Consider the following 14,519-nt stretch of genomic DNA (forward strand, 5'->3'; position numbering starts at 1 on the left):
GGTCGCATTCTGTATCATACAGCTATGAAAGTTATATATTTAGAACCACCTGCTCGATTGGAATTAAGCGACGTCTGTGTCTTGAGTGTCCAAGAACGGTTTAGTTTTTTGTGTTCTGACTTGTAAAACAGAATGAATAAAAAAGTAATGTAAACATTATCAGTAATTACCAGGAAACTCTACAACATTTGTTTTAAAATCACACCAAGATTGTTAAAACTGGCCTCGGGCTATTTAGGGATCTGATTAGGATTTACCCTCGTAGCAAGGCCTATTTATCATGTGGAGGTTTCATTCAGGTCTCTTTTTTTAAAAACACATTGTCTTTGGTAGGAGAAAGACCAGACTCAGAGGAACCAGAGCTAGAAACGTCCAAACCAACAAGAAGACACCAGTGTTCCCACTGTGGAAAGTGTTTTAACCAGTTAGGGAACCTGAAAAAACATGAGAGAATACACACAGGGGAGAAGCCTTACCACTGCTCCCAGTGTGGAAAGTGTTTTAACCAATTAAGCAGCCTGAAAGCTCATGAGAGAATACACACAGGGGAGAAACCTTACCACTGCTCCCAGTGTGGCAAGTGTTTTAACCGGTTAGGGTACCTGAAAAAACATGAGAGAATACACACAGGGGAGAAGCCTTACCACTGCTCAGAGTGTGGAAAGTGTTTCAACCGGTCAGGGGATCTGAAAAAACACGAGCGAATACACACAGGTGAGAAGCCTTACCACTGCTCCCAGTGTGGAAAGTGTTTCAGCTGGTCAGGGGATCTGAAAAAACATGAGAGAATACACACAGGGGAGAAGCCTTACCACTGCTCCCAGTGTGGCAAGAGTTTTAACCAATTAAGCAGCCTGAAAGTCCATGAGATAATACACACAGGGGAGAAGCCTTACCACTGCTCAGAGTGTGGAAAGTGTTTCAACCGGTCAGGGGATCTGAAAAAACACGAGAGAATACACACAGGGGAGAAGCCTTATCACTGCTCAGAGTGTGGAAAGTGTTTCAGCTGGTCAGGGGATCTGAAAAAACATGAGAGAATACACACAGGTGAGAAGCCTTACCACTGCTCCCAGTGTGGAAGGAGTTTTAACCAGAAAAGCATCCTCAACCAACATAAGATAATACACAACGGGGAGAAGCCTTACCACTCCTCCCAGGTGCAAAGCTTTTCCCCATTTAGGAAGCCTGAAAGAACACATGAGACTGCACATAGAGAAGGCTTACAAAAGCTCAGACTGTGGGAAAACCATATGAAATTGCTTCTTCCAATTATTGATAAACATGTACCTGTTAAGAAACTGACTCTTAGAACTGTTAAGGCTCCATGGATTGATGAGGAATTTAAAAACTGTATGTTTGAAAGAGTTGGGGCAAAAGGAGTGGCTAATAAGTCTGGCTGCACATCTGGCTGGCTTACGTACTGCAAATGGAGAAATTATGTGACCAAACTCAACAAAATAATACACTTTATTAGGAAGCCAAGATCAATGATATAAAGATTGATGGAAACAAACTTGTAAAAAATCATAATGAAAGAAAAGCAGTGCAAGTATTACATTTTGTAAAGTTGGTGTGGGAGAGGTGGAAAAATTGTTATCGATCAATAATGACATTGACAACTTAGATGGGAATCTACTGAGGACAGTAGCTGACTCTAGCCACTCCTGTCATATTTTTAATCTGAGCCTAGAGGAAAGTCTTTGTCCTCAGGCCTGGAGGAAAGCCAAAGTAATTCCACTACCCAAGAGTGGTAAACACGGCCTTTACTGGTTCTAACAGCAGACCTATAAGCTTGCTGCCAGCTCTTAGCAAACTGTTGGAAAAAATTGTGTTTGACCAAATACAATGATATTTCTCTGTAAACAAATTAAAACAGACTTTCAGCATGCTTATGGAGAAGGGCACTCAACATGTGCTGCACTGACACAAATGACTGATGATTGGTTGAGAGAAATTGATAACAAGAAGATTGTGGGAGCTCTATTGTTAGATTTCAATGCAGCCTTTGATATTATTGACCATAACCTGTTGTTTAAGAATGTCTGTGCTATGGCTTTTCAACCTCTGCCATAATGTGGATTCAGAGCTATCTATCTACTAGAACTCAGAGGGTTTTTAATGGAAGCTTCTCTAATGGCAAACATATAAAGTGTGATGTACCGCAGGGCAGCTCTCTAGGCCCTCTACTCTTTTCTATTCTTACCAATGACCTGCCACTGGCATTAAACAAAGCATGTGTGTCCATGTATGCTGATGATTCAACCATATAAGCATCAGCAACCACAGCTAATGAAGTCACTGAAACACTTAACAAAGAGTTGCAGTCTGTTTTGGAATGGGTGGCCAGTAATAAACTGGTCCTGAACATCTCTAAAACTAAGAGCATTGTATTTGGTACAAATCATTCCTTAAGTTCTAGACCTCAGCTGAATATGGTAATGAATTGTGTTGCTGTTGAACAAGTTGAGGAGACTAAATTACTTGGCATTACCTTAGATTGTAAACTGTCATGGTCAAAACATATAGATTCAATGGTTGTAAAGATGGGGAGAGGTCTAGCCGCAATAAAGAGATGCTCTGATTTTTTGACACCACACTCCAAAAAGCAAGTTCTGCAGGCTCTAGTTTTGTCTAATCTTGATTATTGTCCAGTCGTGTGGTCCAGTGCTGCAAGGAAAGACCTAGTAAAGCTGCAGCTGGCCCAGAACAGAGCGGCACGTTTTGCTCTTAATTGTAATCAGAAGACTGCTATAGATAATATGCATGTCAGTCTCTCTTGGCTAAGAGTTGAGGAGAGACTGAGTGCATCACTTCTTCTTTTTATAAGAAACATGAATGTGTTGAAAATACCAAATTGTTTGCATAGTCTGTAAGGGAATTCTGCCCTATGTGCACACAAGAGACCACAGGAAAACTTATTTGATCAGAGGTTAGTTTGTTTAATAAGGATTGCAACCCGGAGTTTACACTTACAGAAATTTGCAAGCAAGACACTCAGTTCAAAAAATTGTGTTTTCCCTTTTTATCCACTACTGAGGATCAACTCGCCCAGGGTGATGTCCCTTAACTTTAACACCATATAAGCTCATAATTAATAGTTGCTAATACAAAAATGTCTCTGCTAGGCGGAGTTCAGCTTATTGCGTTATTGGCAGTTAGTTTCCTAATCACTCTTCCCCTTATTGCTATCATGTCAGACTGGAAGTAAGACTGGAACATAGTATCAACAGGAACTCTTAGTTCCCTTTATCCATCTGTTACCTAAAATATAGTTTCAACACATAGACATCTGACTTTGTACAGTTGACCTTTTCATTCACTTGCAAGGTGTCAACCACTGATTCTTAATCTCAAGCTAAAGCAAAACATGAATCATTGTACTTTTGTCATCACAGGTGCTCCTATAATGTACAGATATCATCAAAGTTCTTACAAGTCAACTTACACACAGCTCTGACACACACACTTATCCCACCAGACATGCCACCGGGGGTCTTTTCACAGTCCCCAAGTTTCCAGAACAAATTCAAGAAAGCGTACAGTATTATATAGGGCCCTTATTGCATGGAACTTCCTTCCATCTCATATTGCTCAAATAAACAGCAAACCTGGTTTCAAAAAACAGATCAAGCAACACCTCACGGCACAACCCCTCTCCCCTATTTGACCGAGGTAGTTTGTGTGTATGCATTGATATGTAGGCTACGTGTGCCTTTTACAAAATGTATGTAGTTCTGTCCTTGACCTGTTCTTGTCTATTGATGTGCTGTATTATGTGTCATGTTTTGTGTGGACCCCAGGAAGAGTAGCTGCTGCTTTTGCAACTGCTAATGGGGATCCTAATAAAATACCAAACTCTGTTATTCTCTCTGAGCTCAGAAATAAAGAATCTTGGTTTGACTTGGACTCCAGCAGATCCTTATTTTATAATATCCACCTCAACTCTCCCACGGATTGCTGTTTATCATTGTCTCAATGAAGAGTTCTTTGTTTTACTTTCCAATAAACATTGTTTCCACGTCAAAATAAAAAACATCTTTAACATTGATGAACCTTCGCTATCTTCATCCCTAAACTAGCAACATTAACTACTGTCTATTGTTATTCTCAGTAACCTTCCTGGCCATATGAAATCCTAGCTAAATACAATGTTCCCTAACAGTTTTCATGTCTTTGGTTATGCAAACGTTTGTTTATTTAATTATATTTCTCATTGAGATTAATATTTTTTAAATTCAATATGGGTCACGCATTGCTTTGGTCATATGTTCCCTTATGGGTCAATGATTTTAATTAGAATATAGCAATTATGCTCTCTCCTCAATCACTTACAGTTTCTTTGGAAAGTATTCAGACCCCTTGACTTTTTCCCATTTTGTTATGTTACAGCCTTTGTAGAAAATGTATTAAATGAAACAATTTCCTCAGCAATCTACACACAGTACCCCATAATGACAAAGCGGAAACAAGTTTTTTATACATTTTTGCAAATGTTTTAAACACAAAAAAATGATTTACATAAGTATTCAGACCCTTTGCTATATGAGACTCATAATTGAGCTCAGGTGCATCCTGTTTCCATTGATCATCCTTGAGATGTTTCTACAACTAGAATGGAGTCCACCTGTGGTAAATTCAATTGATTGGACATGATTTGGAAAGGCACACACCTGTCTATATAAGGTCCCACAGTTGAAAGTGCAGATCAGAGCAAAAACCTAGCCATGAGGTTGAAGGAACTGTCCGTAGAGCTCCGAGACAGGATTGTGTTGAGGCACAGATCTGGGGAAGGGTACCAAAACATTTCTGCAGCATTGAAGGCCCCTGATTTAGCCCCCTGCAGTAAAAGGTTATTCATGGAGTAAAATTATCTGTTTAAGTCATTAGTAAAGGGCACATCGTTAAGAATACAGTTATCTTTTTTTGTTGTTTTGTGGTCTATATCCTGCCAATAATTTATTCCTTCATAAACAGAAAACATATGTGTACCTCAACACAACATGTGTGCAAGGGCCCCTCTAGGTTCACAATCTCTTGACCATTAAATCTGGATAACTGACAAATATTTTTTAAAGGGTAAAAGTGATCTGTTTAGGTCGTCAGTAAAGGAAGCATAGTTAAAGAGTACAATGAACCTTTCGAAGAGGATGGTGTGAGGCCTCTGGGGCCTTTTTGGTGGGGTTGACTGAGACATCCCTCGGACACTCTTTTATGGGGGGTGAAATGTATCTGTTTAGGTCATCAGTAAAGGGGACATCTTAATATTACAATGACCCTTTCAAAGACAGAGACATCCCCCGGACATCTCCCCTATAACTATTTTTGAAAGGGTAAAAGTGATCTGTTTAGGTCGTTAGTAAAACAGATGTTTTAAAGACACCTGGGGGTCCAGGTTGTTAGTTATTTTGTGTACATTTAGTTCCCCTGTGTGTAAGAGCCCCCCTAGATTCACAACTTCTTGACCCTTAACATTCCCAGCCAAGGAGAGACAGAGGGAGAGAAAGAGAGAGAGATTTAAATTCTTTGAAGGTAAATTACATTTTATTTCAAACCTTTTATTTTATTCAAAAACTTTAGTACAGTCATTTAAACATACATATTACAATTATTAAAGTTTACTATGTCATATTAAATACTAAATTATGTCACTAATGTTTTATTACTAAAGAACTTTATATAAATCACACATGTTGTTATTATTACATGTAGAAACACCACGTGACAACAACATGGTAGCAACACAACATGGCAGCAGCACAACATGGTAGCAACACCACATGACAACAACATGGTAGCAACACAACATAACAACAACATGGTAGCAACACAACATGGCAGCAACACAACATGGTAGCAACACCACATAACAACAACATGGTAGCAACACAACATGGTAGCAACACAACATGGTACAAACATTATTGGGCACAGACAAGAGCACAAAGGCAAGAAGGTAGAGACAACAATGCATCACGCGGAGCAGCCACAACTGTCAGTAAAAGTGTCCATGATTGAGTCTTTGAATGAAGAGATGGAGATAAAACTGTCCAGTTTGAGTGTTTTTTTGCAACTTGTTCCCGTCGCTAGCTGCAGCGAACTGAAAAGAGGAGCGACCCAGGGATGTGTGTGCTTTGGGGACCTTTAACAGAATGTGACTGGCAGAACGAGTGTTGTATGTGGAGGATGAGGGCTGCAGTAGATATCTTAGATAGGGGTGAGTGAGGCCTAAGAGGGTTTTATAAATAAGCATTAAACCAGTGGGTCTTGTGACGGGTATACAGAGATAACCAGTTTACAGAGGAGTATAGAGTGCAGTGAGGTGTCCTATAAGGAGCATTGGTGGCAAATCTGATGGCCGAATGGTAAAGAACATCTTGCCGCTCAATGTATCCTACCATGACTATATTCAACCCAGCTCCATGTGTTGCCACTATCATGTATCCTACCATGACTATATCCAACCCAGCTCCATGTGTTGCCACTATCATGTATCCTACCATTACTATATCCAACCCTACTCCATGTGTTGCCACTATCATGTATCCTACCATTACTATATCCAACCCTACTCCATGTGTTGCCACTATCATGTATCCTACCATGACTATATCCAACCCAGCTCCATGTGTTGCCAATATCATGTATCCTACCATTACTATATCCAACCCAACTCCATGTGTTGACACTATCATGTATCCTACTTGGCTGAAGCTTTGATCCAGTGGAAGAAGTATTGAGGAGCAGGGAGGTTAAAGGTCACTTCGGGATACAGCTGTTACTCTACACTATCCCTAGATAATCCAGTAATGAGAGAAACTGAATAGAATATTTAGGGCCCTATAACATCTCTATCTATATATAACATCTGTATCAAATCCGTTGTCTTTTCTTTTTTTAACCTAATTCCATTTTCTCCGTTTTTCCAGGTTTCTGATTTGTCTCTGTTTTTCTCTCTAAATCACACTGTTAATAGAAAAACAACAACATTGGATGTTCTAAGTCCACAATAATACTTAAACCACATCAGGAGACCACTTTTGAAGTCTGAGAAAAATCTAAGAAATGTTCATTTTTCTTTAATTCAAGTGGCACCAGCAAGAGCCTTGCTTGGTTGGTGGTGTCTCTGTAGCACACATGTGATTGCAGAGTCTGCTGAACAAATCACAACAGGATTGATGCAAATAATCATGATATCATTCTGCCAGGTAGGCATAGACTACTTTGTAGTTAACATTTAATTGACAAGGTTTTGGGGAAAGCTTTTCTATCAACCAGAAGATGGTTGTCATTAGCATAATCGGCAGTGGGTTCAGAACAACTATGACATAAAAATGAAAACTCTTTAATCTGTCACCTAATCCTACCTAATGGGCAGGTCAGCCCTAGAGTAAAGTATTGGCTGTAAGAAGTAAGAGAACATAACATCTGTTTTTTTATTTCTTATTACCTCTCATGACATTGCTTGCAAGAATAAACATTGTAATTAATATTTTTCCAATCTGCGTTACCCACTCCAGTCAGCAGATGGCGATTTGAGTCTTTCAGGTGATGCTGCTTGCGTGACGTATAATCTAGTGGACGGAACTGGAGGCTTCTTCAACAGCGACAAAAGGCTTCTGATTCAACCAACCGATTTGCTAGCGAACCTAAAACCGAAACATTGAAGCGCTTTAGACCAATCTTGTGTATTTTACTCTTAGTGTTTTGAATATAATTCTGTTTACTTGTCTACTAGGTCATTTAAACGTAATTTGCTTGTTAAATTTGCAAATGTGGTAAACTGATAATGCACTAGGCTAATCGACCGGAACATGAGCTCACTAATTTCGACGGAGAAAGACGCTCTGGTGAAAGGAGAGGAAGAAGCTTTCAGGATGAAAAAGGAGGAAGAGGAGGCAATCACATTGAAAGAAGAAGTGTATGATATTACAGTGAAAGAGGAATATGGGAAAGAGGTTGTCAGAGTGGAAGAGGAGGAGGTAGAAGCTTTCAGAATCAAAAAGGAGGAAGATGCCATAACATTGAAAGAAGAGAATGTAGTGAAAGAAGAGGAAGAACCCTTTAGAGTAAAAGAGGAAGAGGAGGCTATCTCAATAAAAGAGGAGGAAGACGTTTTGGGAGTGAAAAAGGAGGAGGCTGAAGATCGGATTACAAACAGTGAGTACTGTCTTAAAAACAGGGGCACTATGAAGTTCTTGATTTAATGTATTGTTTTAACGGGGCATTCAAATCAAATGTATTTAAATAGCCCTTCGTACATCAGCTGATATCTCAAAGTGCTGTACAGAAACCCAGCCTAAAACCCCAAACAGCAAGCAATGCAGGTGTAGAAGCACGGTGGCTAGGAAAAACTCCCTAGAAAGGCCAAAACCTAGGAAGAAACCTAGAGAGGAACCAGGCTATGAGGGGGGGGCAGTCCTCTTCTGGCTGTGCCGGGTGGAGATTATAACAGAACATGGCCAAGATGTTCAAATGTTCATAAATGACCAGCATGGTCAAATAATAATCACAGTAGTTGTCGAGGGTGCAGCACCTCAGGAGTAAATGTCAGTTGGCTTTTCATAGCCGATCATTAAGAGTATCTCTACCGCTCCTGCTGTCTCTAGAGAGTTGAAAACAGCAGGTCTGGGACAGGTAGCACGTCCGGTGAACAGGTCAGGGTTCCATAGCCGCAGGCAGAACAGTTGAAACTGGAGCAGCAGCACGGCCAGGTGGACTGGGGACAGCAAGGAGTCATCATGTCAGGTCGTCCTGAGGCCTGGTCCTAGGGCTCAGGTCCTCCGAGAGAGAGAAAGAAAGAGATAATTAGAGAGCAGCATAAATACTGGAGGCTTAGAATGGAGGGGTTAGGAGACACTGTGGCCCCATCCGATGATACCCCCGGACAGGGCCAAACAGGAAGGATATAACCCCACCCACTTTGCCAAGGCACAGCCCCCACACCACTAGAGGGATATCTTCAACCACCAACTTACCATCCTGAGACAAGGCCGAGTATAGCCCACAAAGATCTACGCTACGGCACAACCCAAGGGGGGGCGCCAACCCAGACAGGAAGATCACGTCAGTGACTCAACCCACTCAAGTGACGCACCCCTCCTAGGGACGGCATGAAAGAGCACCAGTAAGCCAGTGACTTAGCCCCTGTATTAGGCTTAGAGGCAGAGAATCCCAGTGGAGAGAATTGGAATTGACCCTATACATTTGCAACACAAACAATATTTGACAAAATCATGATGAAAAGGCCATTTTAGACATATTCATGCCTCTTGATTGTAATAGATGGTCATAAGTTTACGTCTGTTTGCTGTTCTCGTTCACACAGGAGAGAGACGTGACTATCGTGGATCCTTTGGGGAGCCTCATCAACATCCTGATGCTGACGAGGCAGAGAAGAGTCTCTCCAGATCAGAACACCAGATGGTACAGTTTGGTTTGTTCTAGCATACAGTTTGCTCTATCGGGGCCTGGGCTGGGTTTCTGTAAAGCACTTCATGACAACAATGACATCAGCATCCATAATGATATGTGTCTGTGTCCCCTCTTTATGGTTACCAGGACAACGCTAGCCCTTCCTCCCTCCCGGAGTCCCCGTGTCATGCCTCTCCCGGTAGCACCGTACTGCTGGGTATGAAGAGGTTGTCTGTGCAGCTGGTGGACTGCAGGAAAACAACGGGGCTGAGTGGAACTGTAAGAGGAGGAGAAGAGAAGAAATGATCAGATTTGACACATCAAAGTAAGTGCTGTAGTTTAGTTTGAACAAATACAATAGATCTGCCCACTGGTATCTGTTACCAGGACAACCAGCAGAGTTCTGTTAGTTGACAGGAAGATAGACTGGTGGATATGGATGTTATGAATATCATAACACTGAAAAAGGATTCTGCCAATGAAAAGAGAGAAACCAATAAACCATATAAAACCTTGATGAAAGTTGGCTTTAGAGAGAAAGTTAAAAGATGATCCAATGTAAGGTGCTTGTTTTTCAAGAACATTTTCTCAAAATATTATGGATGTTACATTGCCTGTCCCAGTCAACCCCCCTATCTTTACAAGACTGTTGAACAGGCAAACTAAACTCAAGACACTGTTAATTAATTAACTAATACTGGAGGAAAGTTGTGATCAGGCTGCCCACTCAAGAGAAAGCTTCAAACTGTAACCAGTGCCGTCAACCTTGTTCAGGTTATCAATCAACCTACCAGGGTAGTTACAAACAGTAGAGGAATGAAATCATCAACATGTTTTGATCATATCTTTACTAATGCTGCAGAAATGTGTTTGAAGGCAGTTTCCAGATCCTTCAGATGTAGTGATCACAATATAGTAGCCATGTCTAGGAAAACCACAGTTCCAAAGGCTGGGCTTAATATTGTGTAAAAGAGATCATACAATCTTTTGTAATGATTCCTATGTTGTTGATGTAAATAATATACTTTTTTTTAAACACAGATAAATGACATAAAGAATGATTGTAAAAATCTTTGGAGCATCTTCAATTAAATTTTGGTTAAAAAAAATATTTTGGTTACTGGCCTAACGCTCTAACCACTAGGCTACCTGCCGCCCCAGAGCTACATGTCTAACAGAACACAGAGAGTGTTCTTTAATGGAAGCCTGTACAACAAAATCAAGGTAGAATCAGGAATTCCCCAGGGCAGCTGTTTGGCACCTGCTTGTTTCAATCTTTACCAACAACATGCCAATGACATTTGAGTAAAGCCAGTGTGTCTATGTATGCGGATGACTCAACACTGTACACGTCAGCTACTACAGCGGCTGAAATGACAGCAACACTTAACAAAGAGCTACAGTGAGTTTCAGAATGGGTGGCAAGGAATAGTTAGTTAGTCCTAAATATTTCAGATTACTTTAAATTACATGGCCTACTATGCTAATTCTGTAGCGGTATTGTTAGAGGGGGGTAAAGATAAAGATTTTGTTGGGGCGCCAGGCAGGTATTAACCCTAGTTATTAAAGTTAGTTATTACGTATTATAACATTATTATTATTATTAAATATTATGAAAACCGAAAGGATAAGAGTAGAATAGTTAGTGTAGCGCTTCCAGACACATTCTAAACATGATGGAGTCTTAAAGGAGGACTGTAGCATCTAATGATAAACATTATGGAGTCTTAAAGGAGGACTGTAGCATCTAATGATGAAACATTATGGAGTCTTAAAGGAGGACTGTAGCATGGTGTCTTAAAGGAGAACTGTAGCATCATGAGGTAGTCACCTGGAATGCATTTCAATTAACATGTGCCTTTTTAGAAGTTAAGTTGTGGAATTTCTTTCCTTAATTGGGATAGGGGGCAGTATTTTCACGTCCGGATGAAAAGCGGCCCAAAGTAAACTGCCTGCTACTCAGGCCCAGAAGCTAGGATATGCATATAATTGGTAGATTTGGATAGAAAACACTATAACGTTTCTAAAACTGTTAAAATAATGTCTGTGAGTATAACATAACTTATTTGGCAGGCAAAACCCAGAGGACAAACCATCCAGGAGGATTATTTTGTTGTTGAGGTGACTGTTTTCAATTGGTTTTCTATGGGAACATAGATTTCTGTGGCACTTGGTTGCAGTTCCTATTGCTTCCACTAGATGTCAACAGTCTTTAGAAATTGGTTGATGTTTTTCTTTATAGAAATGAAGCGGTACGGCTATTCAGAACGAGGGTCCAGCCTAGTGCTCTCTAATGTTTTGATGCGCGCTCCAGGTCACGCGCTTCACGTTGTTTTTATCCGGTATTGAACACAGTTTATCCCGTCTTAAATTTGATTGATTATTTACGTTTTAAAATACCTAAAGTTGGATTAGGAAAGTTGTTTGAAATGTTTGGACAGAGTTTACAGGTAACTTATTAGATATTTTGTAGTCATGCTGGGCGAGTTGGAACCGGTGTTTTTCTGAATCAAATGCTCCAAATAATAAATGGAGATTTTGGAGATATAACGACAGAATTAATTGAACAAAAGGACCATTTGTGATGTTTATGGGACATATTGGAGTGCCAACAGAAGAAGCTCGTCAAAGATAAGGCACGAATTATATAGTTATTTCTGAGTTTTGTGTCGCGCCTGGCGGGTTGAAATATGATTGTCATGTGTTTGTTTGATGGGGTGCTGTCCTCAGATAATCGTATGGTTTGCTTTTGCCGTAAAGCCTTTTTGAAATCTGACACGGTGGCTAGATTAACAAGAAGTTAAGCTTTAATTTGGTGTATTGCACTTGTGAATGCATGAAAGTTAAATATTTCCAATAAAAATATATATATTTCGCGCTCTGCACTTTCACCGGATGTTGTCGAAACGTTCTGCTAGCGGAACCCCTAGCCATAACAGGTTTTAATGTGTTTGAGCCAATCAGTTGTATTGTGACAAGGTATGGGTGGTATACAGAAGATAGCCCTATTGGGTAAAAGACGAAGTCCATATTATGTCAAGAACAGCTCAAATAAGCAAAGAGAAACAACAGTCCATCATTACTTTAAGGACCACAACCGGAATGGAAGGCCCAGAGTTACTTCTGATGCATACGTTCATTAGAGTTACCAGCCTTAGAAATTGCAGCCCAAATAAATGCTTCACAGAGTTCAAGCAACAGACACATCTCAACATCATCAGTTCAGAGGAGACTGCGTGAATCAGGCCTTCATAGTCGAATTGCTGCAAAGAAACCACTACTAAAGGACACCAATAAGAAGAAGAGACTTGCTTGTGCCAAGAAACACGAGCCATGGACATTAGACCGGTGGATATCTGTCCTTGGGTCTGATGAGTCCAAATTTGACATTTTTGGTTCCGAGCGTCATGTCTTTGTGAGATGTGAGGGAGGTGAACGGATGATCTCCGCATGTGTGGTTCCCACCGTGAAGCATGGAAGAGGAGATGTGATCGTGTGCGGGTGCTTTGCTGTTGACAATATCAGTGATTTATTTAGAAATCCCATCTGGTTTGGGCTTAGTCCTACTATCATTTGTTTTTCAACAGGACAATGACCAACACACCTCCAGGCTGTGTAAGAGCTATTTGACCAAGAAGGAGAGTGATGGAGTGCTGCATCAGATGACCTGGCCTACTCAATCCCCCGACCTCAACCAAATTGAGATGGTTTAGGATGAGTTGGATCGCAGAGTGAAGGGAAAGCAGCCAACAAGTTCTCAGCATATTAGGGAACTCCTACAAGTCAGTTGTTGGAAAAGCATTCCAGGTGAAGCTGGTTGAGAGAATGCCAAGAGTGTGCAAAGCTGTCATCAATGCAAAGTGTGGCTACTTTGAAGAATCTAATATATATTTTGATTTGTTTAACACTTGTGGTTACTACATGATTCCGTTTGTGTTTTTTAATAATTTTGATGTCTTCTCTATTATTCTACAATGTAGAAAATAGTAAAAGTAAAGAAAAACTCTTAAATGAGTAGGTGAGTCCTAACTTTTGACTGGTACTGTACAATAAATTCCCTGGCAACAGCTCCAGTGGACATTCCTGCAGTCAGCATGCCAGTTGCCCACTCCCTCTGAGACATCTGTGGCATTGTTGTGTGACAAAACTGCACATTTTCGAGTGGCCTTTTATTATCCCCAGCACAAGGTGCACCTGTGTAATAATCAAGCTGTTCAATCAGCTTCTTGATATGCCACACCTGTCAGGTGGATGGATTATCTTGGCAAAGAATAAATGTTCACTAACTGGGATGTTAAAAATTCTTCAATCTTTTTTTTTCAGCTCATGAAACATCCAACACTTGTTGTGTTTATATTTTTGTTCATTGTAGTAACTATCAGTTTTAGGAACATTTACCCAAATATTTCACCTTATTTTTTTACTTTACCTAAAATATAACATCAGCGATAGTCAAAATGTTGAAAATCTGTGAACGTATAAATTAGAAATTGGGCAATTTAAACACCAGGTGTCGAACCCTTTCCACAACGGGGAGATGTTACTGATGTGCTTTGTGTCTTCGACGTAAAAACAAGTTTTGGACTTCCACTTAAAATTACTTATTTACTTATTTTATGTTTAAGGAAGTGTGTAGTTCGCATTCTGTATCATACAGCTATGGAAGTTATATATTTAGAACCACCTGCTCAATTGGAATCTAGCGACGTCTGTGTCTTCAGTGTCCTAGAACGGTTTAGTTTGTGTTCTGACTTGTAAAACAGAATGAATAAAATAAGTAATGTAAACATATTATCAGTAATTACCAGGAAGCTCTACAATATTTGTTTTAAAATCACACCAAGATTGTTAAAACTGGCCTCAGGTTATTGAGGGATCTGATTAGGATTTACCCTCGTAGCAAGGCTTTTTATCATGTGGAGGTTTCATTCAGGTCTCTATTTTTTTTAAACACTGTCTTTGGCAGGAGAAAGACCAGACTCAGAGGAAGCAGAGCCAGGGAGGTCCAAACCAGCAAGACGACACCAGTGTTCCCACTGTGGAAAGTGTTTTAACCAGTTTGGGGACCTGAAACGACATGAAAGAAGACACACATGGGAGAAGCC

General features: G+C 40.3%; 1 pseudogene; it reads left to right on the forward strand.

Moving 5' to 3' along the window:
- Positions 1-14,519, forward strand: part of LOC120040565 — a 90,164-nt pseudogene that overhangs the window by 61,595 nt on the left and 14,050 nt on the right.

The sequence above is a fragment of the Salvelinus namaycush genome, unplaced genomic scaffold (assembly GCF_016432855.1).
Source record: "Salvelinus namaycush isolate Seneca unplaced genomic scaffold, SaNama_1.0 Scaffold363, whole genome shotgun sequence".
Classification (NCBI taxonomy): Eukaryota; Metazoa; Chordata; class Actinopteri; order Salmoniformes; family Salmonidae; genus Salvelinus; species Salvelinus namaycush.